General features: G+C 45.4%; 1 protein-coding gene and 1 long non-coding RNA gene across 6 annotated transcripts in view; one reads left to right on the top strand and one right to left on the bottom strand.

Annotated features, from left to right (window-relative positions):
- SHISA6 (shisa family member 6) overlaps nt 1-24,608 on the bottom strand; it is a 277,765-nt gene that overhangs the window by 113,459 nt on the left and 139,698 nt on the right. The gene's annotated exons all lie outside the window — the stretch shown is intronic.
- LOC112647358 (uncharacterized) lies at nt 666-10,573 on the top strand. 4 transcript variants are annotated; one of them, XR_004816156.2, is made up of 6 exons: nt 674-786; nt 979-1,134; nt 5,142-5,391; nt 7,943-8,058; nt 8,443-8,497; nt 9,537-10,572. It is a non-coding gene; the product is annotated as an uncharacterized LOC112647358 (long non-coding RNA). The 4 variants fall into 4 exon arrangements; XR_007410765.1 differs by having other exon boundaries at nt 666-786; nt 982-1,134; nt 8,443-10,573; XR_007410764.1 differs by having other exon boundaries at nt 5,145-5,391; nt 8,443-10,573.

Below are 24,608 nucleotides of genomic sequence, written 5' to 3'. Positions count from 1 at the left end.
AGGGTTTTGAAGGTCTCCTTTCATACCTTATCACAGAGTATGTTTCTAGGGAGAGCTACCAACACAGCAGGGAAGCGAGGTGGCCCTTCTGTACTCACAGATACTTTGCAAGAATTAGCGCTGACATTTCAATGGCAGGGAGGGGGTAGTAGCAGAAAGAAAAGAGGCATATTGTCTGTTATCACTCCTCCTCCTTTAACAGCTCAACAGGAACAGGGTTTGAGGGCTGCCTGGGCCAAAATGAACTGCTTCAAGGGGTATGTCAGTAGAAATTCACTGAGGCTGTGGTTTCTGACAGTCTAATAGGGATGCTGGTCCGAAAAGAACTTTATTAGCAAAGTCAAGGATGGGGGTTAAATGATACGGTGGGTACCGCAAAGTGCTTTATCCCAGCACTCTCTCCCAGCACGCCCTTTTCCCTGGCTCGTCATTATTACAGGGTCTGGTAAAGCCTACAAAAAAAGAAAGAGAAGGGGGGAGAGGGAGGAGAGAGGCAGGAAGGAAGAAGGCAAGTTGCCAGTTTCAGTTTTGGCTAATGACTCTGCCCTAGATGAATGGCCTCCCCTCTCCAGCCCCCCCTGAGGAGCATATCTCTGGGCTTTGTGACTTTGCAGTGACTCCTATCAGGAGGGCGGGGATCTGTTTTTTTCCAGCTTCTGACTGCCAGATTTGCTCTGGCCAGCAGATGACACAAAGTGATGGTCCCGAGGCCCGGGCTCAAGAGGCTTAGGGTGCTTCTGCCCTCTCCTGGAAATGCTGCAGGGGGGGCGGGCAGGACCAGCCCAGGTGAGCCAGTGGAAGGATGACGAGCAGGTGGCCAGGTGCTGATCCTCCAGAGGCTGATCCACCCTGCTGACACACTAGGAAACCCCACAAAGAAAACCCCTGCCCAGTCGAGCCTGCCCCAACTGCCTCCCCACATAGACATGAGTCCAATGAATGGTTGTTGCTAATGTCCTGGTGTGATGGTCTGTCCAGCAGCAGAGAAGTGGTTCAGAAGCAGAAGTGGGTATGAGCTGGCAATACTCTTCTCCATCCTTGCTCTTCTGTAAGAATGCGAGGACCATGTGACAGCTGGAACTTTCCAGCCATCAAGCAGCCCTGAGGGGAAGAAGAGGCTTCTTTTTTTGGCAGGTAAATCAACTCCTTTTAGTATAAGGGCTGGTTTGCTGTTACTTGCACTCAACATAATTGCAACCAGAAGAGTGTGTTACTCAAAGTCCGAGTGGAGTTAGGACAGTCAGTGATGGCAGGTGTAGAATGGTACAGTGGCCTGGGGGTGCAGAATCAAAGGGAAGCCACTAATTCACTCATTCACTTATTCATTCATTCTTTCACTCAATCATTTGAATAGGCACTTGGGCTTATCTGCACACCTGCTAGTGGAGGGAGCCAGGCGGATGGGAATCCTATTCCGAAGGCTCTCATAGTTGGGAAGGATGTGGAAATAACCTATCCTACCTACTTCCAATAAACCCCACTCAGGACATCTGTGGCAGGCTCCTCGTTCCATGGAGTCTCCCCCTAATTGTTAGAAAGTGACATCCAGCTATCCGGTAACCTGCCTACTTACTGCTTTCACCCACTGGTCAAAGTCCTCTTTTCTAGTGCTTTCCACATTGCTCCTGTGAGGTATGCATAAGGACAAAGGGGATGGACACAATACTCAGTGGTGGGACTGCCAGAATGGACAGGACATCAAGCCATAGAGCCAGTTTTCAGAAGTCTAGATCTTCAAGACATGATTTCCTTTCAAAACTCAAAAACATGCAGGAGAGCTTAAACAGAATTATAGTTTTAATACATTATATTTTTCCTGAAGGCCATACACCACATTTTTCCAGAGGCTTCCATACTCTATTCCTGAGGAAATAAGACCAATTTCACTCTCAATAATATTAATGGTTGTTATTTATTTAATACCTACAATATGTCAGGTGCTGTGCTGGGCACCTCCTACATCATACAATTCCCACAACAGCCCTATGTGGCATGATTTTCTTAACATCAAAATATGGTAGGGGTGGGGGAAGTTCAGAGATTTGAACGGATTCTTTCTCAAAGTCTCAAAGCCAGGAAAGTAGGAAGGCTATTTACCCACAGTTCCATAGGTCTCCAAAGCTCATCTTTCCACTACAAGTTGCTGTTAAGAAGCAACAGCCTCACATATTTAGAGACAACCTTTTTCTTAACTTCTTTAAATATCCTTGTGGGGGTAAAGGAAACTAAGAAAACCACGTGCCCTTTTCAAAGGGAAATCATAATGTGGTGGGCATTCATTAGAGAAAACAGAAGGGAGAGGTAGAATTTTTCTGCTTCTTCCTATTTTTTTTTAAGTCCCCACATCTCAGAAAGCCTGGAGACACTTGAACACACCCATTGGGATCCTATGGGGCATGTGTGTGGTAAATAAAACTTAAAGCACCCAGAATAAAATGAATGCTAGTCACCTGACAAGGTCAAAGAGGAAATAGGTGTTGTTCCCTCCAAGATGGAGAGGTGAGACCGGTGGTTCTCAGACCCGGCCAATGCAGGAGAACTATGTGGATGACTTGCAGAAACCCAGAATCCCAGGCCCTATCCCTAGAGTTTCTGATCAGGAGGTCTCAGATGGGGTTTGATAAGGTGCTTTTCCAACCTGTTCATAGGTAGTGTTGATGGAATAGGTCCAAAGGCCATACTTTGACCATTACTACCTCCAGAACTAGGGCTAGAGCCAATCAGACTGGTGTAGTGCATGCTTGGGGCATCTAGGACCTAACAGATGCACCAGGAAAGACTAATTTTATTCTACTTAGGAAACTTCTACATAATCAGCAGGGTTATTATTGAAAGGTAGTGTATTGGGGTGACCCACTTTCAAACAGGCCACGGGGTTTAGAGTTAGACCTTCCCATAACCCTAAAGCTAACTGGACCTGAGCTCAAATACCAGCTCTGCCCTTTGGGAACTGTGCAAGGTTGGACAAGGTGCTCAGTCTCTCTGAGCTTCCTTTGCTTCATTTGTACCTAACTTGTAGAGTCATTATGAGTCTCAAAAAGACAAAGGTGAAGGACCTATGGGCACGATGTGATGTTTGTGGATGGATATTGCTTCAGGGAACTGGGCAAAGTCATCCAGCCTCTTCTATGATGGTGTTGATCAGGGATATTCATGCTGCAAAGGTGAGGTCAGAGCCAACTTAAGTTACTCCTTCTTGGTAACAGCTGCCACTGTGGACTGTAATGTCAGGGAGTCAAGGCTGGTTTAAAAGAAGGTCTAAGAATCAAGGAGAGTTCTTGAACCTCTGGAAGATTAAAACTCCTGGGTCTTAACCCACAGCTTGAGGCTATGCCAACAGAAGGGGATAAGGAGAGCTGAACTCTTCTACCAACCTAAAGAATTCTGTGAGCCTAGGACTTCTTACCACTCTCTTTCCAACGCTATATAAACCTTTCATCTTGATGCCCTCTGGACTCAGAGAAAGGAAGATGATCAAAGATATATGTATTAAAAGCAATGCATTAGGTCACAACCATTGGTCTACCCAGGTCATTTGTGGTGGTGTCATGGGGTGGGGGGAACTCTGAGCCTTTATGATGTCATCCAAACATGGTTGGGATGATACTCCAAGAGCTCCTTTCTCAAACCAACAGAGGGTAATCATAACTAGTATTCCCCACAGATTGGTATTGGAAAGGCAAGTTGGTTACTGCGTGACCTAATTGGATATTTAACTTTTAGATTTTATACTAGCTTCTTCAGAAAGTTAAAGTTATTTTAGACACTGCAACTATAATGACACAACGATACATGGGTCTAATGAGTAATTTTATCAAATTAATTCTTTCTGAAAGAATACATTTTTATGCTCAGAAAAATCACTCCAGCTTTTTTTTTTTTAATGTTTTGATCTTTGTAACTAATTTTAAAGATCACACTGTGCTTGTTCCATTTGCTCTGTGAGTCTTGCCATGGCCCCAGTTAAAAGCAATAACATTGGAATGTGACCAAGGCCCCAGTCTTTAGTCTCTCAGTGCAGCCTATCACCCTGGATGATTAAAGTCACTGGTTGAATTAACTTTCAGAATCTTCGGTTTTAATATCATAGCAAGGAAGACAGCTGAGCTCTTCCAAGTAAGAATCATCTGAATTAATCATCAGCCTCCAACCACATCCCACCTGCCTTGATCAATGGGCAAATAATGGTTTGTACACTGGGGAAGTGTTTTTCTGGGGTCAGTAATAAATGAATGGCTTCAATTTCCCGGGGGCTTGTGTCAAGCTCCTTACAATTTGACTTCGTGCCTGGTAAAGAATTTCATTCCTAGCTAACACATCAGCTGAGACATATCCTTTGAGGGCATGATACTTGAATAACATATCCCTTGCACCCATCTTCTTGGGTGAGATTGTATCTTAAGAAGCATAATTTAATTTTATATCCTAGTTCTTTTTTTTTTTTTTTTTATTTATTTATGATAGTCACCCAGAGAGAGAGAGAGAGAGAGAGGCAGAGACACAGGCAGAGGGAGAAGCAGGCTCCATGCAGCGAGCCTGACGTGGGATTCGACCCCGGGTCTCCAGGATCGCGCCCTGGGCCAAAGGCAGGCGCCAAACCGCTGCGCCACCCAGGGATCCCCCTAGTTCTCTTTTTTATAAAAGATTTTATTTATTTATTCACGAGACACATAAGGAGAGGCAGAGACATAGGCAGAGGGAGAAGCAGGCTCCCTGCAGGGACTTGATGAGGGACTTGATCCAGGACCCCAGGATCACACTCTGAGCCGAAGGCAAATGCTCAACCACTAAGCCACCCAAGTGCCCCTATGCTAGTTCTTTATAACAGTGGTTCTCAAACCTAAGGGTGTGTCTGAACTCCCTGGAGGGCTTATTAGGACACACATTTCAAATCCACACCCCAGAGTCTCTGACTCAGGAAGTCTCGACTAGAACCCAAGAATGTGCATTCCACCAAGTTTCCAGGTAATGCAGATGCTGCTTGTCTGGGGCTACACTTTGAGAACTGCTGCTTTCAAGATACTGATGCTTTTTTCTTTTTAAATTAAGTTCTAATGGTTTCCCACGTGGGATAAAAGGTACAGAGAAGATGGAAGCTATCTATCATAAAGTCCTTACCTGGCTGAGTGTTTCTTTCGCAGCAGGGTCTGCTATGGAGAACTTTGTTCAAAATATCAGCTCCTACACTCTCCACTAACTTCAGAGATGGAAAGAGACAGTATGTCTACTTGGTCTGAGCACATCGCGTCATACTTGTTTACAGACGTTGGGGAGACCACATCTTGGAAGAAATAGTCGTGCAAAAAGATTGACTCCAAATCCTAATTTTTCAAATGTGACATCACCAAGAAAATGGTTCTCACAAAAGGTGCAGAAACTCCAGGAATGAGGGTAAGTTCATTTCACAGGAAGGTCCTTGGCTGTGTGCTAAAGATCCCTCACTCTCATTTTCTTCATGGGGGAAGGGGATTGGATGCACCCCAGAGGGCAAAGGAGGGGGCCTTAGCTTCCTGGATGACCCCAAAAGAACCATTAAGTAAGGACACACAGAGATATCATTAACAGGAGTGTGTGAGACTCAGAAACCACCAGCCTGAAACCAAAATCCTGATTCTGGCTTGCCATTCTTCTATCCAAAGGAAATAAAATTCTAGGAAAACGGCACTGTTCTCACTGTGAAAAAAAGTGTTTAATTTGCATTTATAGATAAGTTGCCCACTGAAGGTTCCTAAGTCTCTACTTCCTGACAGATGGGTATGTCTGTGTGTGTGCGCGCGCGTATTTGAGAGGGAGAGAGAGAGAAAAAAAAAGTCAACTGGGTATACCTAAGATTTGGGGACTGCTGCTCTAATAGGATGGAAGACCTGATGGTCTATTCTGTTCCCAGAAATCAAGTTAGGTTCCTTGTTTACTAACACATGAACTGTGGAGTATGTTAAGAGAGTCATACTGAGATATATGATTGAAGTTCTATTCTAGAAGAATCCCACCCTCTAGGGCAGTATAGCAGTGAAGAGCGCAGAAACGAAGCTAGTCTACCTGGTTCTAGTGGAGACTCTCCATTTACCAGCTGTATCGTCTTGGCCAAGTTACCTACCCTCCCAGAGCCTTAGTTTACCCACCTCTAAAACCGAGATACTAACAGTACTCCTCTCATGGGGCTGTTCTGTTGAGTAAATGAGTTAATATATGTAAACCACTTAGAGGATGCCTGGCACATAGAAAATGCTATATAAATACTAGTCATTATTATTTATGTCCAAATACTGTGCCATCCTTCTCCTTTTGTTCTATGCAAATTCTTCATGCTAATGCTATTTGGATTGGCTAGCATCCAAAATTTAGACTTCTGCCATAATTATCTACATATGGCAGCAGGATCATTCCAGAACCACCCTAATGACTTTGATTAGAACCAATCACCTGTGCCTATTTACACAGCAGAATGATTGGCAGGGTTTTGGAAGGACTGGGTATTCCAATTATACTCTTGTTGAGTATGGACTGGTTTGAGCAAATATGCCAGTCAGAATCATGCTAAAGCAGATCAGTTTCTGTACATTTTATGTAACCCAATAGAAAAACCGGGGGGGGAGGTGCGGAAGAGGAGAGGAACTATTGGTTTATTCAATAAATGTTGTTTGAGCCTCTGCTATGTTATGAGCATTGTGCAAGATGGTGTACATTGAGAGGTGGGCACGCCACTCCCACTCTCAAGAAGCTCAGTGTCTGATGGGAGAAGCAGATTAGAAAACCAGCAAATACTGCACAATATACTGAGGATTATAACAGGCATCGCCATGGACTGCTGGGAGAGCACAGAGGTGCCTAGAATTGCAGTGCCTATCTTGGTGTGGGGAGGTGTGGTCCTCCCAAAGCCTAGAAAGAGCTGAAAAACAGGTAGGAGCCAGCCATGCCAACAAGGTGGGCAAAGGCATTGTGTACCAAAATTCAGAAACACAGATGACATTGAAGAAGGTAGAAGATGTAGGGAATCAAGATTCTAGTTCCTTAGGGTTCTTTTTTTTTTTTTAAAGATTTTATTTATTTATTCATGAGAAACACAGAAAGAGAGGCAGAGATACAGGCAGAGGGAGAAGCAGGCTCCCTGCAGGGAGCCCCATGTGGGGACCCACATCCCAGGACCTCGGTATCATGACCTGAGCCAGAGGCAGACGCTCAACCACTGAGCCACCCAGGGGTCCCAATTCCTTAGGATTCTTAAGGAAGAACCAAGGAGTCTAAAATGATGGGAAGTCAAAAGTGGAGGGATTGTGTAAGAGGTTAACCCCATCCACCTAGCGTGTCTATGTACTGCACAGTTGTGTAAATGTACAACACAGTCTTCTCCAGGAGACGGAGAGAAGCCAATAAACCATTAACTGACAATCGAGAATTAATTTTCTATGCAAAGAGAGTGTACTGGATGTACAGTCTTTGCTTATATTGCTACTGGTTATCTGTAGAAAAGGATACATTTCAAAAAGCTCTTCTGTGATGATAATATGTATTGTCTAGCTATCTGGAAAAAATATGCAGTGCCCAGCTGGTTGGAAAATAAATATTTTGGAGAGTAGGTAGCAGGTCCAGGGTTGGGATGGGAGCTAAGCAGCTGAACATGAGCCCACTATGCTAGTAAACAGACCCACTATGCTAGGAAACAGCTCCTGGACCAGTGGATCTCAACCGGGGCTGCGTAAATGTATCATGCAGAAAGATGTAGAAATTACGATGTGCGGGTCCCAGCCCCAGGAACTATGAATTTGTTGGTCAGGGTTCAGCCTGGGCAACGGGATATTTAATAGCTCCCCCAATGAGTCTCACGTGCACTCCGTGTCAGAACCCTAACTCTATAACTTTGGTATCTCGAGTTTGTCCTTGGACTAGTGCCAACCCCCCGGGACTTGTCAGCAATGCTGTGTCACGCCGCCCCCCCCCCCAGGTCTCTGGATCAGAACCTGCGTCTGAACATTAGTGGGAAGGTTTTCGTGGAAGGCCTGCACAGTCTCTTCTGATTGCCTTGGGAACAGATGGAGAAAAAAAAAAATGAGCCCAAAGGTGAGGTCATTCTTGTGCTGTAAAATGACTCACAACTTCCATGTAAGTCTCCGGAAAGGATAGGTGAGAGGCAAAGAGGTTAAATCTCCTTGTGCTCATGTGTGTTTGTGTGTTTGTGTGTGTTGTGTGTGTGTGCAGTGCAACAGGGCATTACTGTGCATCTTTGAGCATCCCTTGGCTGTTATGAGAACATCTCTCCAGTTGAGAGGTCCCTGTGATTCATGCCTCACTCTGCCGCCCCTCAGCGTCTGCCTGCAGCTTGTAATTGGTAGAGAGTTCCAGGCCTTTCTAAGCAGTGAGAGGGCAGATGGAGGTGGCTAGCCAGACATAAGGAGATAGCCAGGCCAGTTAACTATAGGCATTTTCTTTCCTCTTCCTCTGCAGAGAGGCAGTTGGAAGCACAGTGGTATCCGAGCCAGCATAGCGCTGGGCTACAGAGGTATGTCCCTAGGCTCCTTCTGGTTTTTGGTGGGGGGCCAGATCAGGACCCTGCTCCAGATGCCCTGGGGCCCCTCCTTGCCCAGGCAGGTTCTTGGCGATAGACCATTCCACTGTCTAGCACGGGGTCAAATGCACAGAATGAACACGTGAACACATGGCTGGATGGGTAAGGACACTGTTCCTAGGGCAACTACCCTTCTTTCTCATCCAAAAGAACAAAGAAATGAGTCTCAGAATCACCTGTGCCAGGAGCTTTTTACTGAGTCTGGCTTTGATCTTTCTAGAAGCTGCTCGATATTTTTATTTTTTCTTTTGACAGAACACCTCGCTTCTTTGGCTGAAGTGTATAATTTCCTACCTAGCTCTCAGGGGGTGGGGTGCCTCAGCCGTCAGGGAGAAGGCAGGTGTCAGAGCCTCATGTGCTTGAGGTGTGGCTTCAAGGCCGGGGCACCCTCCTTGCCATCCCTGCCTTGGGGTTTCCAGGTGACTGTGGCCCTGAGTGGCCCCAGTGGGACCTGCCTAGGCCTGACAGGAGGCCTCTGGGAATACCACTCTCCCCCTCCTTTCTCTCTGCGTCCAATTACCCAGGGAGGGATCGGACAGAGAACATATTTAGAAAATGTGTTCATTGTTGCTTTTAAAAATCTCCTCTGTAATTAGGTACTCCGGGGGTAGTCAACCACAAAAAGCCACAACCAGGGCTGTCAAGTCCCATAAAACAAAAGAGAAACCAATTAGTCAAAATGGAGACGAGGCTGGCTGAGCACCAGCACCTGTCTCAGCCACCCTACGCCCACATCCACCCGAACCGCAGTCCCAACTCTGGCAGGTACACTCTGCCTGGGCCTTTCCAGAACCGCATGGGGTGGCCGGGAGGGCACTGAGTCTCTGACCCCTCTCTCAAGAAGCCCTGTTGTCAGTATCAGGGATGGCTGGTTTCGTCATGCTCCACTACAGAAACTTCCAGAAGGAGTCCCCAAACCTGCCAGTTGCAAGAAAGGTAATCTAATCAGATTCTTGGTATTTTGTGCATCCAGGTGGCTCCTGGGAAGTGTCTGCCCATGGGAAGAGACAAAGGGTGCAGGGACCTGCACGGACCCTATTCTGTTCCCTGACAGCTCCTGAACTTTATCCAGTGAAATCTGAGTCTTGAGAGTGATTGTTCTCTGAGTGATTCCATTAAGTGTGAACTTCACGTAGAGCATTTTATGAAGCCCCAGTTGTGTTAACATGACCACCAAGAAGCGTGGGCTCTCAGGGGCCTCCCTCTCTGGGACCCCAAGCTTCATGGGATGAGTTCTCTTGCAAACCTTCCTCTCCATGAGAGAGCTGCTTCGGGGCTCGAGGTTAAGGGTAGGACGCTGTGAGGCAGGATACCACAGTTATCTCCATGGGGTGCAATTACCAGCACTCCAAATATCTGTATGACCTTGACTTAAGGGAAGAATCTGTACCTTCCCATTGACACCTTCACTTATTCCCTTACTGATGCTCACCTCAGCTCCTTAGAGTCGTGGCCTACAGTTTCCACCCAGAAGTGACACATCCCATACTATCTACTAACTGGCCTGACTCTCCTTCCATCCCACTGCAAGAATACATCTTTGCTATCCTGAAGCTTGGCCACTTGTGTGGACCAATGGCAAATGAGCGGAAGTCACTAGACCTTCATAGAGGTGGGGCATGTAAGAGCTGGTGGGTCACTTTTCCCTGCTCCTCTTCCCCTCCCACATTAGCTGAGAAGGACAGAGTTTTAATTGGATAAAACAACTCTGAGTGAAGACTGTGAAGGTGTATTCTCTCATGAGATCTAAGAGGCACAGAACACCCCCCACTAGGTGAGGGAAAGGGGCCTGGGGCCAGAAAGCACAGAAATAGGAGAGGTGAGAACTGTATCTCAAAAACTGTACATGTTGGGCACCTGGGTGGCTCAGTGGTTGAGAGTCTGCCTTCAGCTCAGGGCGTGATCCTGGGGTCCTGGGATCGAGTCCTGCATCGGGCTCCCCACAGGGAGCCTGCTTCTCCCTCTGCCTGTGTTTCTGCCTCTCTCTGTGTCTCTCATGAATAAATAAATAAAATCTTTTAAAAAAGGCAAAAGAGAAGGGCTTTGGGATATTTGGCTAGGAATGGTGCCAGGAGTCATGCACATTAGGACATCCTTTATGGGAAAGTTTTAAGAAAGAGAAAAATAGAGGGTCAATACCGCATTTGGAAAATGTGCAGGTTTGTGGGGTGAGGGAAGGGTAAGTATACACGGAGAAGGAGGCAAAAAAAGGCATGAGCAAAAGAAGCTCTAGTCTAGCGTCATGAGAGATGATTTTCAAGTAAGAGTGGGAAGTCCATAGTATCAGATTCTGGAGAAAAGGCAAAAAAGAAGAAGGAATGGAAACTAAGAGAAGTTCTTAGATCTGGAGATTGGTTTTGTATCAGAGACATCTGACAGTGGCGTTTAAGCTAGTTCTTTGCCTGAGAGTTGCGTCATCATCTGCTTAAATGTCTCACCTTCCATGCGGCCCAACATTGCCATAAACGTTATTCTGAATCTGGGCCATCTGGGTGGCTCAGAGGGCTGAGCATTCAACTCTTGATTTCAGCTAAGTTCATGATCTTAGTGTTGTGAAATCAAGCCCTGTGTGTAGCTCCTCAGTCGGTCCAGAGTCTGCTTGAGATTCTTTCTCTCCCTCTCTCTCTGCCCCTTCCTTCCACTCACATGTACACACATGCAGACTCTCTCTCAAATAAATAAATAAATCTCTTCCCCCCCCACCCCCCCCGCAAAGTTCTAATTCCTGTTCTCCTGTAACTGCCACACTAGTAAAATGAATTTTATAATCAACCTCAGTTCAACCACTGAGGACAGGGGTGATGACATAATTTCATTGCTGTCAATGACATAATATTTAGCCCTACATACAATTAGTAAATTCATAATCACCAGGTAGGGCTTTCCAGAGTCAGCAGCAAAAAGAGGCTGAGCACTGTGGCTGATCAATAAGATGCTGCTCACATGTGTAGCTTTATCCATGCACCTGTACATTCCATGAACCCTGTCCATCTTTCTGTTGTATAACACAACTAAAAGTTTTACAATCACACAGATCTGGCCTTAATACCAGCCCTGTTATTTCTAGAGATGTGCTCAGCACAGCCAGAAAACAGAAAATGCCCCCATTTTAAATTACTTTTAAGAAAATATAACAAATCTCAGAAAGTTGTCCTTCCATTCCTGCTATGAGCCCTATGGAGAACAAAAAGAATCTGGAATAAAATATGTGGAAGAGAGAAGAGAGGAGATTGCAGCAGGCCTAAGAACATTCTAAAACTACTGTTGGAATAAGAAAGTTCACTCCAGGTATGAAAACACTGAAAAGTGTCCTGGTAGGTCAGAGTAGTAACTACGTGTAAATCAACATAGCAGTTCTCTATAGCATTGTTTTTAGACAAGAAGAAGCTCAAAAGGAAGACAGAGAAGCCCTTTGGAGATTGGCTAGTAAAGGCAAAAAGAAGCCCAGGGATGGGGAATGGGGTCCTGTAAGACAAAGGAAATAAGATTCTCCATAATAATAATGCCAATTAGAGAAACTGTACTTTCTATATTGATAGAAAAGGTTACCATTAAAATAGGAATCTTCTACACTGCCCTGTATCAAAGAAATGGGTAGAAAAACATTAATAAATACATACAAGTTGGGATCCCTGGGTGGCGCAGCGGTTTGGCGCCTGCCTTTGGCCCAGGGCGCGATCCTGGAGACCCGGGATTGAATCCCACATCGGGCTCCCCTCCTCCCTCTGCCTGTGTCTCTGCCTCTCTCTCTCTCTCTGTGTGACTATGATAAATAATAAATAAAATTTTTTTAAAAAATACATACAAATCTTTAAAAAACCAAAATGAGAATCCAAACACCCCTACTGGCAATAATTTTCTTCCAACTCTACCCAAAAGAAATTGTGAAGAAATTCTGAACACAACATGCTAAAATGAATTAAACAGTCTTAAATACATATTTGTAGTCATAAAAATACCTTGGAAGAGAAATTCAAAAATTAAAAATAAACAGAAAAAAATGAAAGAGAATACAATCCAATCATGAAATGGGCAAAAGACATGAAGAGAAATCTCACAGAGGAAGACACAGACATGGCCAACATGCATATGAGAAAATGCTCTGCATCACTTGCCATCAGGGAAATACAAATCAAAACCACAATGAGATACCACCTCACACCGGTGAGAATGGGGCAAATTAACAAGGCAGGAAACAACAAATGTTGGAGAGGATGCGGAGAAAAGGGAACCCTCTTACACTGTTGGTGGGAATGTGAACTGGTGCAGCCACTCTGGAAAACTGTGTGGAGGTTCCTCAAAGAGTTAAAAATAGACCTGCCCTACAACCCAGCAATTGCACTATTGGGGATTTACCCCAAAGATACAGATGCAGTGAAACGCCGGGACACCTGCACCCCGATGTTTATAGCAGCAATGGCCACGATAGCCAAACTGTGGAAGGAGCCTCGGTGTCCAACGAAAGATGAATGGATAAAGAAGATGTGGTTTATGTATACAATGGAATATTACTCAGCTATTAGAAATGACAAATACCCACCATTTGCTTCAACGTGGATGGAACTGGAGGGTATTATGCTGAGTGAAGTAAGTCAGTCGGAGAAGGACAAACATTATATGTTCTCATTCATTTGGGGAATATAAATAATAGTGAAAGGGAATATAAGGGAAGGGAGAAGAAATGTGTGGGAAATATCAGAAAGGGAGACAGAATGTAAAGACTGCTAACTCTGGGAAACGAACTAGGGGTGGTAGAAGGGGAGGAGGGCGGGGGGTGGGAGTGAATGGGTGACGGGCACTGGGGGTTATTCTGTATGTTAGTAAATTGAACACCAATAAAAAATTAAAAAAAAAAAAGAGATAGAAGAAAAAGACAAATTGAAGACTAAAATGCAAGAGGCCAAAGAGAGAACGGAATCAAAATAAAACTTACCAAAAAATAAATAAATAAATAAAACTTACCAAAGGTACTGAGGAAAGGTAAAAACACAGCCACATTAATGAACTGATGAAAGCAATGAGAATTAGAAAGTGGTGCACTGGAGGACAGGAGAGAAAACATAGCAGACCTATAATTAGGGTCCCTTAAGAAGAAAGACAAAACTGGGCAAGAAAACTAATGTATAAAAACATAATTCACTAAGACTACCTTTAAATTAAAAGAAGTTCTGGTGGTACATACTGAAAGAGCCGAAAGGTACCTGGGAAATGGACGAATGATCACCTCTGGTGCCAAGGTAAAACTAACAGACTTCAAAGATAAAGAAAAAATTGCTCAAGCCTCTCAAGCATAAAGATCAAATAGCTTACAAAGTCAGAATCGAACTTTCATTAGACTTCTCAAAAAATAGTATACAATAGTGTACAAAGGCAACAATAGAAAACCATTTTCATAGACTCAAGGAAACAAAGGGCGAACCTAGAATTTTACAACCAAACTTTTGTTCAACCATCAAGGCTACAGAACAAGTTTCAAGGAATAGAGACTTAGGGAATTCTGTATTCATGAGCCCTTAGGCAATCTATTGGAAGATGAACTTCATCCAACCAAGTGATGACTGGTTAAACTTCAGAGGAAGAGAGAGAGAGGTGGGGGAGAGAGAAAGAGAGAGAGAGAGACCTTTGTCAAACTAAAAGGTTAAAACTCAGGTGGGTAAGAGGGTACAGGACTAATGTACAAGTGGTATTTATGTGACAACCAAAAATTGGGAGAAGAAAGTAGAATAAACATACTGATTGTTGCATAGGCAAAAGGCAGAAGTTAAAGAATATCAATAAAAAAACTAAGAAACCAGATTTTTTTTAAAAAGTTACATTTGAACACATGGGACTAAGAAGCATTGAACAATTAAGTACAAAGGTAACTACTAGCAAAAATAAAAAACCAAAAAACCAGAAGAACCCCACATAATAACCAACTTAGATACCAAGATTTTAAAAATAAATTAAATAGGAAAAAATACTACCTTGTAGAAAACATTACTAATAAGCTAGGTTCGGGTGCACTAGGATTAATTCTTTCAAATCTTCAAAGCCGACACAGTCCTAATGCTATACACATAGCTCCAGAGCATTGAAAAGGAAAGGTAATTCCCAATTCCTTTAACAAAGCCAGTGATAGGGGCACCTGGGTGGCTCAGTAGTTGAGTGACTGACTGCCTTCACCTCAGGGCATGATCCTGGGACCTGGGATCGAGTCCTGCATGAGGCTCCCCACAGGGAACTTCTTCCTCTGTCTGTTTCTGTCTCTCTCTGTGTCTCTTATGAATAAATAAATAATATCTCTAAAAAGAAAAGCCAGTGGTATTTGCTTTAGTAATGATGAAACTAAAAGACACATAAAGACAGTACAAGAAAGAAAACTACAAACATCATTCATGAATAGTGATAGGAAAATACTACATGAAATATTAACAAACAGAATCCGATATCATATTTGGAAGATAATATATGACCAAGTGGGATTTATTCTATTTATTTATTTATTTATTCTATTTATCTATTCTATGCAAGACTGAGTCAATGTTAGGAATTCTGTCAATATTATATACTACATTAATAGATTTAGGGGAATAATCTAAGATTGTATCTCCATAAATGATGAAAAAAAACTTTAACAAAATTCAATGCCTATTCTTGATTTAAAAAAGAAACTCAAGAGGAATCAAGGGATACTTTTTTTAAGAAAAAGATTTATTTATTTATTTTAGAGAAAGAGAGAGCGTGCGAGCGAGTGAGCGAGCGAGCAGGGGAGGAGCAGAGGGAAATAATCCTCAAGCAGATGCCCTGCTGAGTGCAGAGGCTGACGCAGGGCTCAATCCCTGAGGTCATGACCTGAGCTGAAACCAAGAGTATGACGCTCAACCTACCAAGCTACCCAGGTGCCCCAGGAATCAAGGGATGTTTTTAACATGAATTAATCTGAACCAATTATCTATCCATCTATCCATCCATCTTCTACCTACCTACCTTGGTCCTGAAGACAGTATCTTAATGGGAAAGCATTTTCTCTAACATTGAAACGAAGCAAGGCTGCCTTCTAGCACCACTAGTATTCAATGCTCTACTATTAAGCTAACACAATCAGGAAAGGTAAATCAATTAGAGGCATAAGGGTAAAGGAGAAGCAATAGTACCTCTATCTGCATCTGACATAATAGTTTATCTGGAATGTTAATGATAAAAATAATTCAAACAACACAATAAATCACTAAGGCAGCAGGATATATAATTAACACACCAAAAAAATCAAAGGCCTTTATATACGCAAATGCAACCAGAGGTCATAATGCTAGAGAAAACCCAGTGACAAACAGCAACCAAAGTGTTCAGATACTTAGAAATAAACCTAATAATATCTGACCCTGGACCAGGGAAAACGTTTCTCCTTTGCTGTAAAGGACAGGGGTGGTGCACTGAAATAAAAGCTGCAGACTAGTTAATTGTATTCCATCAACATCAATCTTCTGTTTTGATAATCATACGATGGATATGTCAGAGAAAGTTTTTGATTTTAGGAATTACATACTTAAGTATTCAGGGGTAGAAGGCCATCATATCTCCAACTTATTCCCAAATATTTTTTAAAGACCTACATATATGTATTTTTGGAAAAAAATATAAATGTATATATGTGATGCTATATATACGCATCATATGATGTTAAAGATGTCAAATGTATACACGACATGTTGTGTATATATATATATATATATACACATAGAATGATAAAGCAAATGCAATAAAATATTAAAATTTGGAGGATTTGGAGGGTATACAGGAATTTTTGCACTATTTTTGGTACTTTTATGTAAATCTGAAATTATTTCTAAATAAAAACATTTAAAGGATAAAAAGGCGGCAGTAAAAAAGCAATTAGTATATTGATTTTATAAAAATGATGTTATAATAGGATGGATTCTTAAGCAGCCATTGGTGGGGGTGGGAGGAGGCTGATCTAGATCTGTATGTGCAGGTATTGAATGATATCCAAGCTGTATTAAGTTTAAAAAATAAGATGAAAAATGGTGACTATATTGTATTCTTCTTCTTCTTCTTCTTTCTCTTCTTCTTCCTCCTTCTCCTTCTCCTTCTCCTCCTTCTCCTTTATTTAAAAATTCATGTGAGGGGCACCTGGGTGGCTCAGTCAGTTAAGCACCTGCCTGTGGCTCAGGTCATGATCTCAGGGTCCTGGGATCCAGCCCTGCATCAGGCTCCCTGCTCAGCAGGGAATCTCCTTCTCTTTCTCCCTCTATGCTCTCTCTTTCAAATAAATAAAATCTTTAAACAATAAAAATAAAACACATATGATTGCAGCTGTAAAGAGTACCATGATACAAAGAAATGAAGAGATACCAATTCTTGTAGAGGTCTAAGGGTGCAGAGAACAGCTCTGGAGAGGACTTGGGTCACAGGAAACTGCCTACCTTGAGTTTTAGCACACACACAAGTCCCGAAATATCAGGACTAAAAGCTATCTTGTAGAAAAGTTTACCAATAGAGAGACACAGAGCCAGAGAGGTGAAGGTATTTTCCCAAGAACACATTCACTTGCAACAAATCAGGTCTCTCAACTTCCACTTTAGTGTTGTTTCAATTCATTCATTCAACCATCCATTCACTCATTCATTCATTCACATTATCCACTGAACACCAATAGTGTCGTGCCAGACACTGTGTTAGCCGTGAAGAACACACAGTAAACATCTCCAGACATGGTGCCTCCTCGTGTGGTTAGTGGCAAAGACAACTATCAGGCAGGGAACTATACAAATTAAAAAAAAAAACTGTTTGAAGGATACAGGGAAGGAAATATGGAAAAGAGTGAAACTGGAAAATATAATAGAAGGTCTGAGTTCCATTCGATGGCCAAGAAGTCTAACCTGCAGAAGGGAGATTCCAGCAGAGACCTGAACAATGAGTAGATTGGTCTGATATGGGCCATAGGAGAACTTTCCAGACAGAGGAATCATCTGTGCAAAGACCCTAGAGAGGAAAGAACAGGAAAGAGCCCAATTCTGATTAGAGAGCAGTGAAAAGCAGTACACGGGGACCAGACAATGCCATCCTCACATATCATGTGTTTGTTCTTGAGTCACGGTGTCAATAGATGGACAGAGGAAGTAAGGAAGGATAAACACAAATTGTCTTTTAAGAGTTTTGAACTCAGGATTTTTTTTTTAAGAGAGGAAGGGAGTGGGGGATGGGCAGAGGAAGAGGGAGAGAGAGAATCGTAAGCCCAGCGTGGAGCTGGATGCAGGGCTCGATCCCACGACACTGAGATCACCATCTGAGCCGAAACCAAGAGTCAGACGCTCAACAGATGGAGCCACCCACGTGCCACTGAACTTTTTTTTTTTTTTTTATGATGCAGAAGTGCTGTTTGGAAGCGTCAGGGTTAATATTTAAGACTCCGGCTCCAGTAGAGGGCCTTTGAAGTTTTATAAAGCAAAGAGTGACAAGAGGTCTGAGCTTCAGGTCAGGTTAGGTATATTTAGGATCAAATGAGGTTAGAATAAGATCACCCTGGCTGCTCAGCAGAGGACAGGATGTGCAGGGCAAGAACGGATCTCCACCTGCGAAGTCTTTGAAAGTTGTCTAAATGGGAAGGGAGGGAGTCATGGATCGCGATGCTGGGTGAAGAGGGGAGCAAGCAGGGATACCTGGGGGGCTCAGTTGGTTAAGCATCCAACTCTTTTCTTTTTTTAAAGATTTTATTTATTTATTCATGAGAGACACAGAGAGAGGCACAGACACAGGCAGAAAGAGAAGCAGGCTCCCTGTGGGGAGCCTGACACAGGACTGGATCCCAGGACCCCAGGGTCACAACCTGAGCAAAGGCAGATGCTCCACCACTGAGCCACCCAGACATCCCAAGCATCCAACTCTTGATTTCAGCTCACGTCATGATCTCATGGTTGTGGGATAGAGCCCCACATGGGCTCTGAGCTCCGTGCAGAGTCGGCTTGAGATCCTCTCTCTCCCTCTCCTTTGCCCCTCCCCTGGCAAAATGCACACGCACATGCTCTCTCTTTCAAAATAAATAAGTAAAATCTTAAAAATAGAAGAAGAAGAAAAAGAAGGAGGAGGAGGTGGAGGAGGAAGCAAGCAGTGGGCAAGGCCAGGAGATAAGAGCAGAATGGAATGGCAATGCACTTGAGTGGTGAGGCAGGAGAGATCCTGAGGACAGCATGCAGAATTCTTCTACTTAAGCCCCCGAGAAGCCAGGGGTGCTACTGGCTGAGGGCCCCTGGCCTTCATCTGCACAAACGTAAGTTTCTGTCAAATCTGCCACGATTCAATCTGGGCGCAGCTGGTGTCCATATTTCAGTTGAATGGATGTGGGGCTCGGGCATCTGTGTTCAAGTGCTCTTAACAAAAAACCCAAAAACCATTATGCTCCCCCAGAATTACTCTCCCAGGGCAAAAGCGAAAGGATTCATTGGCAAGCAGATGATGAGAGCAAGCGTCTGACAGCCATCCTATTCGAGGAATGAATACTTTATAAGCTTTGGCCCCCGTGAACCCAGTTGCACGTTGATGCATTGCCAGTGGAAGGGCATTCAGGTAGGAGCCACGAACCATCTGCAGTTAACCTCGGGGAAAAAAAAATATCTCCCTCTAGCATCACGCATGTATCCTGGGGGTCTTCCTAAATGTACTGTGGAGTGTGGGCAGGAGATCCAGCCACTCTGGAAACACGCAGGGGTATTCCACGTCAAAGGTCTCCTGGGGGAGAAAGCCACCTGCCTGACTCGGTGCTGTGGTTCACATCAGGAGGGGTCTGTTCCTGAGATCACCCCCAGAGTATCAGAGAACAAGGGACCTGACGAGCCTTCAACACTCTGGCTTGCTCGAGGACACAGGCCTGATACAGGGAGACTTGCAGGGCTTGAAGTCGGCAAACCCACGGATGGGATGGAGCAGGGGGAGCGGAATCTCCATGGAACACTGGCTCCAGGAGCTCTCCTCTGATTCCCTCAGCTCTGCTGTCTGCTACACCGCGACTGATGCACAGGGAGGATGCTCTCAGTTGGAGAAATAGAGGCAGGGAGTGGACTCTAAGTTTGCTGCGTCCATCTCTACCCAGGGAGTCAGTGTCACACGGGGGCCTGCTTGGTGTGTGCTGTTTTGCTGAGTTTTATTCTTTTTTTTTTCTAATTTTATTTATTATTATTATTTATTTATTTATTTATTTATCTATCTATCTATCTATCTATCTATCTATCTATCTATCTATCTATCTATATCTTTAAGACTTTATTCATAAAAGACACACAGATAGAGAGGCAGAGACACAGGCAGAGGCAGAAGCAGGTTCCCTGCAGGGAACCCGATGCGGGACTTGATTCCAGGACCCTGGGGTCATGGCCTGAGCCAAAGGCAGACGCTTAACCACGGAGCCATCCAGGTGTTCCTATTTACTTATTTATTTATTTATTTATTTATTTATTTATGTATTTATTTATTTATTTATTATCTATCTATCTATCTATTTGAGAGAGAGAGAGGGAGAGGGAGAGAGAGGAGAGGGGCAAATGGGAGGGAGAGAGAATTCAATCAGACCCCGTGCTGAGCACAGAGCCTGATGCAGAGCTTGATTCTGAGATCAGGGTCTGAGCCGAAAAATCAAGAACTGGATGCTTAACTGACTGAGCCACCCAGGCGCCCCTGGCTTTAGTTTTATTCTCAAAGACAGAAGAGTAGAAAGGGATAGGATAAGATGGGTGAGGATAACCAGCTGGAATTCTGACCTCAACCTGTATTTTGTCCCTGGCAGGGTTTAGGGCACTGCCTCCAATCTACCTCTCAAGTGTCATTTCCAGCCCCCATGTCATTCCCATGGCCCCCATCACTTCCCTGTACCCCACTAAAGCGGTCCTGTGCCCTGTCACACTGGCATTTCCATCTCCCTGCCTCTGTTCTGAGGGGCACCACTGCCTGCCCCACTCTTGGCTTGTCACAGTCTTCCCGCTCTGCGAGGACCATCCCAACTCCCATGTCTTATAGAAGGGCCGGTCAGGACTCCTTCACTCAGAGAAAAGGTTTTCCTCCCTTAAATCCTGCCCTCCCCCCAACTCTCCTTGGGATCTATTTTATGGCACTTCCCTTTTGGCAGAGTCGAAATTTCCAGAAGCCAGGCACTATTATACTCATCTTGGCCCAACCTGAGAACTAAGCTTCACTGAAATGGACAAAGCCCTGTGATGCTGACATCTGGGACAGGTCACTCGAGTCTGATGCTGACATCTGGGACAGGTCACTCGAGTCTGAATCTGCAAGATGCAGTAGGCTCAGGGTGGAGCCCAAGAGTCTGTGTTTCAAAAGAGTTCCTAGGAGATGCCAATGCGCTGGCCCTAACGTTATCCCCTGAGGGGTAAGATTCTTCAGCATTTTAAGCCACTGACAATATGAAGAGCTAACCCCTGCTTGAGTGCTTAGAGCTCTGGAGTGTGTTATCTCACACGATCTGCACAGAGCCCTGTGGGGCAGCTGGCACTATTACCTGATCTTGGAGATGAATGTCATAGAGGTCAAGGTCACATGCCTAGCAGGTGGGGAAGCTGCCGCTCGTAAATGAGCCTGTCTGACATGAGTGGCCCTCTTCTTCTCACTACATTCCTTGTTAACGAGGGAGGTTTACATCACTACCTGGAGGTCGGTAACACTGAGGCTGAGGCCGTGAGTCTGGGCAGGAAGGGCTGGCATGCCATCATCCTGCTACGTCTGTAATCTGCCCAGAAGCTGAGTCATAGAATTATATGGTTACGTGCCAGAGACTGGTGCCCTGAGAACAGAGGTCATCACTATTCTGTCCACCATGAAACCCTGGCAACTGTGGATTGAGAGGCTGCCTCCTGGCCACAGACTCCCGCTTGGCATAGGGATGGCACTCCCAGAACCTTCCCAGACCCGAAAGCCCCATAGCTTAGCTGTCAGGGTTCCTGAGACTCTTGGCAATAAGCAGTGGAGAAGGAGGGAAAGCCAATGCCAAGGGCTGGCTCCTGAGAAGGGGAGATTCCCAAGTTGGATGACTAGTCGGTGCCAAGACCAGTGCCAGGAAGAGGGTGCACTGGCCACAAACCTGCTGCTGAGGTCAACGTGGGCCATGGATCATGGCAAGAGAAAACTCAGATCTGGCGCTGGCAAGCAAATACAAAACAAGCAGAGAGCCCAGAGGAGCCCAGACCTCTGGCTGAGCATGCCAACCTCTGGGAAAACCAAAGAACTTGACCCTCTACCGTCTCCCAGGGAACTTCAACGGACCACTGAGATTCGGGGGTGCTCCAGGCTTCCTTTGGGCCTCCCTACCGGCTGAGCAGAAAAGGAATCAGGCTGGCAAAAGCTGAGGACTGATGCTTCCCTGATTTCAATGTACGGACAAGACATCTCTCTTGCCTCCCTGCTGGAGACTACGGGACATCCACCTGTATCTGGGCTCCTCGTCTTCTAAGTAGAACATCCATGTGCCCTATAGGTGAGTCAAAATGTCCCAAGGCAATTTCCCAGTGTATCCTGACCCCCTTTTTTGCCCTGTGTCGCCTCTCCTCTCCTTACACCAGCCCAGCTGACCCAAGATAGCAGGCCCACAGACAAGTATTAACCGGGATTTTTTTCTCAACACCATGATTTACCAAGGTAGCATGAGCTGGATGACAGCTTAGATGCCACATGACCTGTCAGCATGTGCTGTTTCAACCCAAGCACTGCCCTTAGAACGAGATGAATCTAAAAGGACGGTCCACTTGTGAACTGACATTCTTAAGAGGCTCCAAGTGGGCCTCCTGATGGCAAACAGGATGGTTCTACCTTAGAAGTGGACCCTTGGATGGCTCAGGAAGTTGGCTCTGGTGGGTACCATGCTCCTCGGCTCCATCTGCAAGGTCTAACTGCCACCAAAGGGACGTAACACCCTTTCTGGTTCCTGAGGGACGGGAGAGGTCATGGGTGTTCCTGTTCGCTGGACCAACATACAAAAGGGGGTTTCATGGTGAATTCACAAATGGAAGCATCCAGTTGATAACTCCCCAGGGTATGGTCCTGGTTTGGTTCTGCTTTATTTCTCCTTGCTGGATCAGCAGTGATGCTGAGCAATGGATTCACCAGGCGAGGATGACCTTCACCCTTCATGCAGACCTATCCCTGCTTCTGGCGCAGTCAACATTAAGCAATTAACAACTACGTGAGGTAGACGCCATGCAACAAAGTAGGGAATCGCACTGATGCTGCGTGTTTTCCTAAGCGTGAGGCCTAGGTTCAGCCTGTGTGTGCGGGACTGAATCACGCGAAATGCCACCGGATGAGGCCGCGCACAACACAGTCAAAGGCTGGCTCTCGCTATTAGCCATTCATCGGGAGGGAACAGGCAGAGAGGAAGCAAAGGGCACTGTCCCACGGTACAGAGCAGAAGGATCCAGAGACAGCTTGACTCAGACCCAGAAGCCAAGAGCTCCTCCCTGCCTGGCTCCCACTTCTTCTCACCCACCCTGGCCTCTGGAGAAAGTATAGGGAAGAAGGCTCCCAGGTGGCACATGGGCTTCTCAGAGACCAGTCTCAGGCAGGCCAGACCCAGCCTCCTCTAGCTCTTATTGTACTTCCCAGGCTCTGTGTTGCCATGGAGACCAGATGCCTTCTGAGCTCTGTGCTTTATCTGGAGTCCAGCCTTCCAACACCTTGGCTTAGGGAAGCCCACTCACTCCTCCAGATCCTAGACTATGAAAATAATAAAGCTGGATTTCTTTAGTCAAATGGTTCAGGGGTGCCCCCTTGTCACAATCCACAGGATGGTCTGAAGACTTTTTGTTCAAACCCTGGTGTGTGTGTGGGGGGTGGCCTGACTGCCCCTTCTTCCTTTTCTAGAATCGAAGACCTCATTTCGAGCCCTGGGTACCACAGGCAACCGTAGCAGCACCCAGGGTATACTGTCTACAGCCATGGGGCCCTGGATAAGTGGAGGTCTGCCCCTCAGCTCAGTTTTCACTGGTCCCTCTGCTTTGTTCAGAGCCACTCCCATGTTATCCCTTGGGCCCTGTAATGACCTAAAGGTCTCCCACCTCTTACGCTCTACTTCTCAGTTACCACACTGACCACAAGGCTCTGGTCCTCTCTCTCCCCTGCCCTGGCCCCTTATTCCTGGTAGGACCTTCATCCAGGCCCTTCACTGGCTAACACTTGCAGGCCTTCTGTATATTAGGACCTCATCCCTGGCTTCATCGCATGCTCAAGGGACAGGTCCACTGGCCCAACCCCATCCCTCTGGATCACTGGTCTTCGTCCTTATATCTGGGGACTTGCAGCTGGGGTGCCATCCCCCACCATGGCCCTCATTGCTGAGACTCCCAAACTGGCATCAGGATGGTCACTTCCAGCTCTGATCTCAGGTCTTCTCTAATGCTCTTCTGTGTGCAGCCTATAGCCTATACGCTTCTGCCTTACCTCTGCCTCAGACCCCATGGAGAGTCTGGCTGGGCAGTGGTGCTAACCATAGCCAGCCCGGTCTCCAGGTAGCATCGTTCAGACAGAATGAGATCTGCTCAGGATCTTTCTGCAGGGCCTGGAATGGCAGCAGCTTCTGGCACTCTGGTCTTGTCTATGTCTCCTAGCTGATTTTGGGGATGTCCCAAGTCCTCTGAGCACCTGGAAGCCATGCAGAGGCCAGCCCCAGCCAGCAGCATCCTCAGTCTGCATCTCTGGGCCCTGGAGATGGGTATGGAAGATGCTCTGAAGCCACACTGACTGGGGTTTCTCAAATGTCCTCATTAGGGTGACAAAGCGTGCGCATTTGTCCACGACTGAGGGGCTTCTTAGGACACAGGCTTTTCTGTGCTAAAACTGGATCATCTGGGGCAAAGTGGGTTGGTCGACTACCTTCATCCTCGCTCACAACTAATGATCTTGCTTCTCCAAATCACTGAGCACCAATGGCATATGCCCACCTGCATGTACCTGGGGCCAAATGTTCTGCCTTCCATTTGTGGTGGATTTCTCTGGCGGATTTTGCTCCTGGCTAAGATCTACCATCTACGTGGTGGATCCGATCTGCTCT

Source organism: Canis lupus, chromosome 5, assembly GCF_003254725.2.
Source record: "Canis lupus dingo isolate Sandy chromosome 5, ASM325472v2, whole genome shotgun sequence".
NCBI classification, from domain to species: Eukaryota; Metazoa; Chordata; class Mammalia; order Carnivora; family Canidae; genus Canis; species Canis lupus.
The sequence above is the reverse complement of the archived record's forward strand: the minus strand, read 5'-3'. Positions and strand labels throughout refer to the sequence as shown.